Source organism: Rhinolophus sinicus, chromosome 17, assembly GCF_057876585.1.
Source record: "Rhinolophus sinicus isolate RSI-liver-muscle chromosome 17, RSI-T2T, whole genome shotgun sequence".
Lineage (NCBI taxonomy): Eukaryota > Metazoa > Chordata > Mammalia > Chiroptera > Rhinolophidae > Rhinolophus > Rhinolophus sinicus.
Window position 1 is genome coordinate 51,387,822 of NC_142517.1, and position 6,000 is coordinate 51,393,821.

Here is a 6,000-nt window from a genome sequence, read left to right on the forward strand (position 1 = left end):
TTTTCTAGTGATTTATTAAAATGAGATGGTTGTTTCCTCCCAGTTAATGTTTAAGCGTGATCAAATCTCTCCTAACTTAAAAAAAAGACAAAGAAAGGCAAGAAAGAAACCCTCCCTCTACGGACGCTCAGTAGCTGTCTCACCTACCTAAATTCTCTGCTACACAGTCTGTACTATCTCCACTTCCTCACCTGCATTCCTGATGCCGCTCAGTGCAGCCTTGCTTCTGCTCACACCCTTCTACTGGAGCTGCTGTCATGAAGGCAAGAGTAACTTTGTCCTGGTTGTATCTCTGCTTCAGTGTTTATTGCATAGACATTTCTTGATTATTTGAAAGTCTTGCCCTTGCTGGCTCATGTCCCTTGGCTCTGCGACATTGAACTGTGCTGGGTCTCTTCCTAGCTTCCTGGACACTCTTTTTCAGTCTCTTTCAAGGACTGCTTGGGCTCTGTTCCTCTATTAAATATTGGCATTCCTTTAAAATTATTTTCTTTGATCCTTTACTTTTCTTGCTCTATGTACTCTCTCTCAGAAATTTTACCCACGCTAATGGCTTTAATGGATTGCTGGATACTGACTCCCAGTTTTAGGTTTTTAGACTGGATTATTCACCCAAGTTTCAAACCCGCAGATTTAACTTCCTTGTATGACACCTCACATGCACCTCAAAGTCAGCAGGCCCCACACTGAGCCAATAATTTGTCTTCCTCTTAACCTTTTATTCCCATGTGTTCCCCGTCATAGTGAAGAGCTCTGCTTTCCACCTAGTTTCTCAAGATAGAAATCACGTCGTCATCTTCAATGCCTGTCTCTCTCCGACTCCTTATACCGCAACAGCCAACCACCGAGTCCTATCAACTCTACTTCCTAAATATCTCTCAAATGAGTCCACCGATCCCTGTCACCAAGGTCCCTACCTTTGTGTAGGCCTCTGGATTACGGCCACAGCTCTTAACCAGCTATGCTGTGGGCTTGCTCTTCTTCTAATCGATTTTCCACAAAGCAGCCAAAGTGGTGTTTCTGAAGCTACACTCTGAACTTCGACTCGTCCTGCGTAAAACTTATCCATGGCTCTCCGTGGTCTTCAGGATAAAGGCCTAACTCCATAATGAAGCGTAAGGGGCCCTGCCTGATCTGACTCCTGTTTACTCTCCAGCCTTATCTCCTTCTTATTCCCAAACCCCACTCCTAACCCCACACTCCTGCCAGCTGAACTGCATCTGTTTCCTGTGGCACCTGGCTCTCTGTTGCCTCAGGGTCATTGCATATGCTATCCTCCTCCTCTACTCATCCCTCCACTCTCCTCCTGGATTATTGCAATCATCTTTCACTCTCATCTTACAATAACCTCCTTCATTCATTTATTGAATAAATATTTACTAAGCAAACTACTGTGTGCCAGGCACCATATAGGCACTTACAGTACAACAGCCAGCAAGGCAGACATGCTCTCTGACTCCATGGTTCCAGGCTACCAGGTTGTCCTTGACTTTCTAAAACCATGTCACAACTCCCATGGAACACTGTCCTTACTCCACTTGGCACTGTCACCAGTGTATTTTAATAGCTTTTAAACCAGGGTACAAATAAGGCCAACAAACTTTTCCCATAAAGGGACAGATTACAAATAATAAATATTGTTGTCTTTGTAGGACATACGGTCTCTGTCAGCACTACTCAACTCTGCAGTTGTAAAAAACAATGCAGCCATTGACGGTACATAAATGAAGAGTCATGGCTGTGTTCCAATAATACTTTATTCACAATAACAGATGGTGAGCTATATTGGGCTCATTGGACATAGCTTGCTGACCCTTGGTCTAAACAGCTAAACTAGTATGTTCTTATTTACCTTTACATTCATAGTGCGAACACAGTGCTTGGCACAGAGGGCTTCTTGATAAAAGTTTGTTGGATGAATAAGTGAATGGTAAATGAAAAAATTAGGATGGACCTGTGTACTCTTTTTCCTCTGTGGCCATATCTCCTTGGTCATTACATGTTCCACATTCACTGTATGTCGTCAATGACCCCCCGCCCCTTCAACCTCAACCCCACCCCAATCCAGTGGGATGGATTTGTTTGCTCTGTTGATTGAAACATTTGCATTGAGCAAATACCATATCAGAAGTCTTGGTTCCTCTGGTGGTAGTGGTCAAGTTTTCAATCCTTTTTCACGACTCTCCAGTCATCCCCCACAGCATAGTCTTTTGTTTTCTTTCCAGGGATGATAGTTCACTGTTGGCTTCTCCAGATGCATTTCATATAAATCATGATTCACTTTACTCATTTTATGTGTGTATAGATGTACTCAATCTTTTGTTCCATAAATATTTATTTAAACCTACCTTAAAAACTTTTTGGAGAAGGTAGGATATTAGGGGGAAAAACCCTCAATTAAATCAATGCACAAAGCACTTAATACATGCAGGGCATAGGAGAAGTTTCAGCATGCAGTGGAGACAGAGATAACTCAGATAAAGTACTGTTACTAAGAGGCTTATAATACAGAAAGAAGATAAGAAGGTGAATAAACAATTCCAATATAATGTAGAAAGTGCTAAGCCCTTTGAGGAAGGAATCAGCAAAGTGCTCTGGGACTTTCATAGAAAGTAAAATTTATCTTCAGACAAAGAGATCAAAGAAGATTCTGAAAGAGAAGTATTGGACCTGGACATGGAAAAGTAGGTATTTGGAATTCTGATATGGCACTAAAGGGCCTTCAAGACAGAGGAAAATATAGACATACCCACAAGTTACTAGAAAGCAAGTTTTAATGAACCTACGTCTAGGGAATGGCTGATAAAAGTGCAGCCAAATCCCTTCCAGAAGGTGCCAAGTCCATTCTGGTCTGGAATGCATTGATAATTGGGACATTATGCTCAGAGACTGCAAATTGACATTCTGTCGTTATCCCTCTTGGAATAGAAACCTTGATCCTTTAAAGTAATTAGCATCAATTTGGAGCATGTGTGCAAAAATAAAACACAAGTGTCCAAAAACAGATACATTAAGTTCAATGGTTATGAAGCAAATGTTCTTATTAGCTCCGCCTATGTAAACAACATCAGAAGCAATTAGCATTTAAAAATAGAAGAGACCAGGAGAGTTCACAGTTCCCAGTGGAAAATTATTATTTATATAAATGATGACTTGCACTCACCCTTCCTGATCTCAGTCATGTTATTTCAATGGCTAAAGGATAAGTTTTCTTTCTTGGGGATTAGGAGGGAAGACCATGATTCTGTGCACGTTGTCCTGGTTGAAATTAGGGCGTGTGTGTCCTCTAGCAAACAAACAGGTAGGGCTGTCCTACCTCTTCACTGTGCCTCATCCCATCCTCTGCATGGGTGAAAAGAGGGTTTGCTATGGCAGCAAACCTGCCCCCAGAAGCCCACTTATAGGAAGAAGTGTTGGCCTTTGCCAACAGGACACCTGCCTGTTGGAGAAAGCCGCAGTGGCCCCACCCAGAAGAAGGGGGGCAGTTCTTAGGAACTCACCAGTACACACTTTGAAGTGCCTCTTGATGTGCTCTGTAGACCATGGTGCGTCTTCTACAAGGATGGTGCCTACTTCTGGCATCAGGTGTCGGAATGGGGAGACAAACCAGCCAGGGAGCACCTGAGGAACTGAGGTGGGGATGAGGGAACGTTTGGTGTAATAAAGAACACCGGCAGCTGGCTCAGGAGGACTCTGAGTCCCAGCTGTGTCACTAACTTGCTATGTGAACTTGCCAAGCAACCTGATGCTTCTGGGTCTCATCTTCCCAAGCTTAAATTTAGGGGCTGAACTGGGTCATCTTCTTGCTTCATTTTGTACTTTTTTTTTTTTAATCCTTTTAAAGATGTAACTCAAGTCTTTTCTCTGCCCCTTTCCATCTACTTGCCTGCAAAGATGTGGTGAATGGCAGATAAAGGGGTGGGGTGGAAGACACAAATATTTTTCTATTCCTCATTTATAAAATGTATGAAAATATACTCCACACTTCTTTCCCCAAAATAGGTGACTTTAGAAACCTGGGACTGACATGGGAGACACAGAAGGTCCAGATGACAAGGTCATGGCCGAACCCACCAGATCTCTATCAGTCTGGGAAACAAACACAGTTGATGGCACCTTGGAATAATTAAGAGCTAAAAGAGAAGGGATTTGCTCAAAGTGGCAGGTGAAAGACAACTATGACTCAACCTCATGGTTCTAAATCCTCTTTCCATCATGTTTTTCTTCCTCAGGCTTTAGTACATCTAACCTGGAATCAGGGTGTACGGATTGATGACCATATGTTGACTTTAAAGAAGAGTATCAGTAGTTTTGTGGAGGTGGAAAGTGGATTAAATCTTTGACTAGTACTTTTCGTTAAAGCTTCGTTCATTTTTTCATACCGTCCTCCCCAAGTTATTTGTTTTTTGTTTTGTTTTTTCTTGCATCAATACCAATCCCCCTGAGCGCCTTGCATATACAGTAGTTCCCCTTAGCTGCAGTTTTGCTTTCTACAGTTTCAGTTACCTGTGGTTAAGTTCAGTTAAAAAATATTAAATGGAGAATTCCAGAAATACGCAATTCATAAGTTTTTAATCACTTGTCATTCTGAGTAGCGTGATGAAATCTCCTGCTGTCCTGCTCAGTCCTGTCCAGGGTGGGAATCATCCCTTTGTCCAGAATCTCCATGCTGCATACACCACCTGCCCATTTGTCACTTAGTAGCCCTCCCAGTTATCAGATTGACTGCTGTGGTATCACAGGGCTTGTGTTCAAGTAACACATATTTTACGTACTAATGGCCCCAAAGCACTAGTGATGTTGGCAGTTTGAATATGCCGAAGAGGGGCTGTAAAGTACTTCTTTTCAGTGAAAAGGTGAAAGGTCTCAACTTAATAAAGGAAGAAAAGAAAATTGTAAGCTGAGGTCTAAGATCTATGGTAAGAAGAAATATATCTGTGAAATTGCTTAATTTAATTTATAAATTAAACTTAGTCATATGCATATATATATATATATATATATATATATATATATATATATATGAAAAAACAGTAATTCTGTGGTTTCAGGTATCCAGTGGGGGCCTTGGATACCTGTAGAGAAGGGGATACAACTGTATGTAAATGTTTTCTTTGTTTTTTTTTCGCAAAAATTAAGGGCTCCAATGTCTCTTTGTATATCTTCCCATACACCGGTCCATCTACCGTGTTTCCCCGAAAATAAGACCTAGCCAATCAGCTCTAATGCATCTTTTGGAGCAAAATTAATATAAGACCCGGTCTTATTTTACTATAGTATAAGACCGGGTCTTATATAATATGATATAATATAAGACCAGGTCTTGTAAATCAGCTCTAACGCGTCTTTTGGAGCAAAAATTAATACAAGACCCAGTATTATTCTATTATATTCTATTATATTCTATTATCTTATATTATATTATATTATAACCATTCTTATAGTAAAATAAGACTATGTCTTATATTAATTTTGGTCCAAAAAATGCATTAGAGCTGATTGTCCGGTTAGGTCTTATTTTCGGGGAAACGGTATATTCCAACACCTCATCCATGCTTTCATTAGCAATTACCTCAAGCTTTTCTAATTTCCCTGTGTACAGGTCCATCTCTGTTGTTAAGTCATAAGCTCTTTGAGAACTGGAAACATCTTTGTATCCCCCTTTCAAAGCCCTGAAATGCTGTTGAATTATGTTAATTGAATAAATTAACAAAAGAAAGAGACACTTCATCTGTATCCAGATTGTGCCCTTGAAGACTCAGAGTGATGACAAGCTTAGCAGTAGCCTCCATTTTAACTTTTATGAGGAATCAGGAAAGGTCATAGAATGGGCTGATCTGTCTTGGCTGCCTCAGATCTCCTGCCTTACATCTTTATGGCTGTAAACTCATAGCCCTCATTCATGACCACTCATGGGTGGCCAGCCTGCCCAGAGGGACCTTGCCCGGACTAAGGAAATGGGGGAAAAGAGCAAGAAGCCAACTTCTAACCTTTAGTTTG

The 6,000-nt window shown here is 41.0% G+C and overlaps 1 long non-coding RNA gene across 1 annotated transcript in view; it reads left to right on the forward strand.

The window, feature by feature from the left end:
• LOC141570993 (uncharacterized) overlaps window positions 1-4,337 on the forward strand; it is a 44,010-nt gene extending 39,673 nt beyond the window's left edge. The window contains exon 3 of the long non-coding RNA XR_012495413.2: window positions 4,233-4,337. This is a non-coding gene — a long non-coding RNA (uncharacterized LOC141570993). The remainder of the gene's footprint in view (window positions 1-4,232) is intronic.
• The last annotated feature ends 1,663 nt before the right edge of the window (window positions 4,338-6,000 follow it).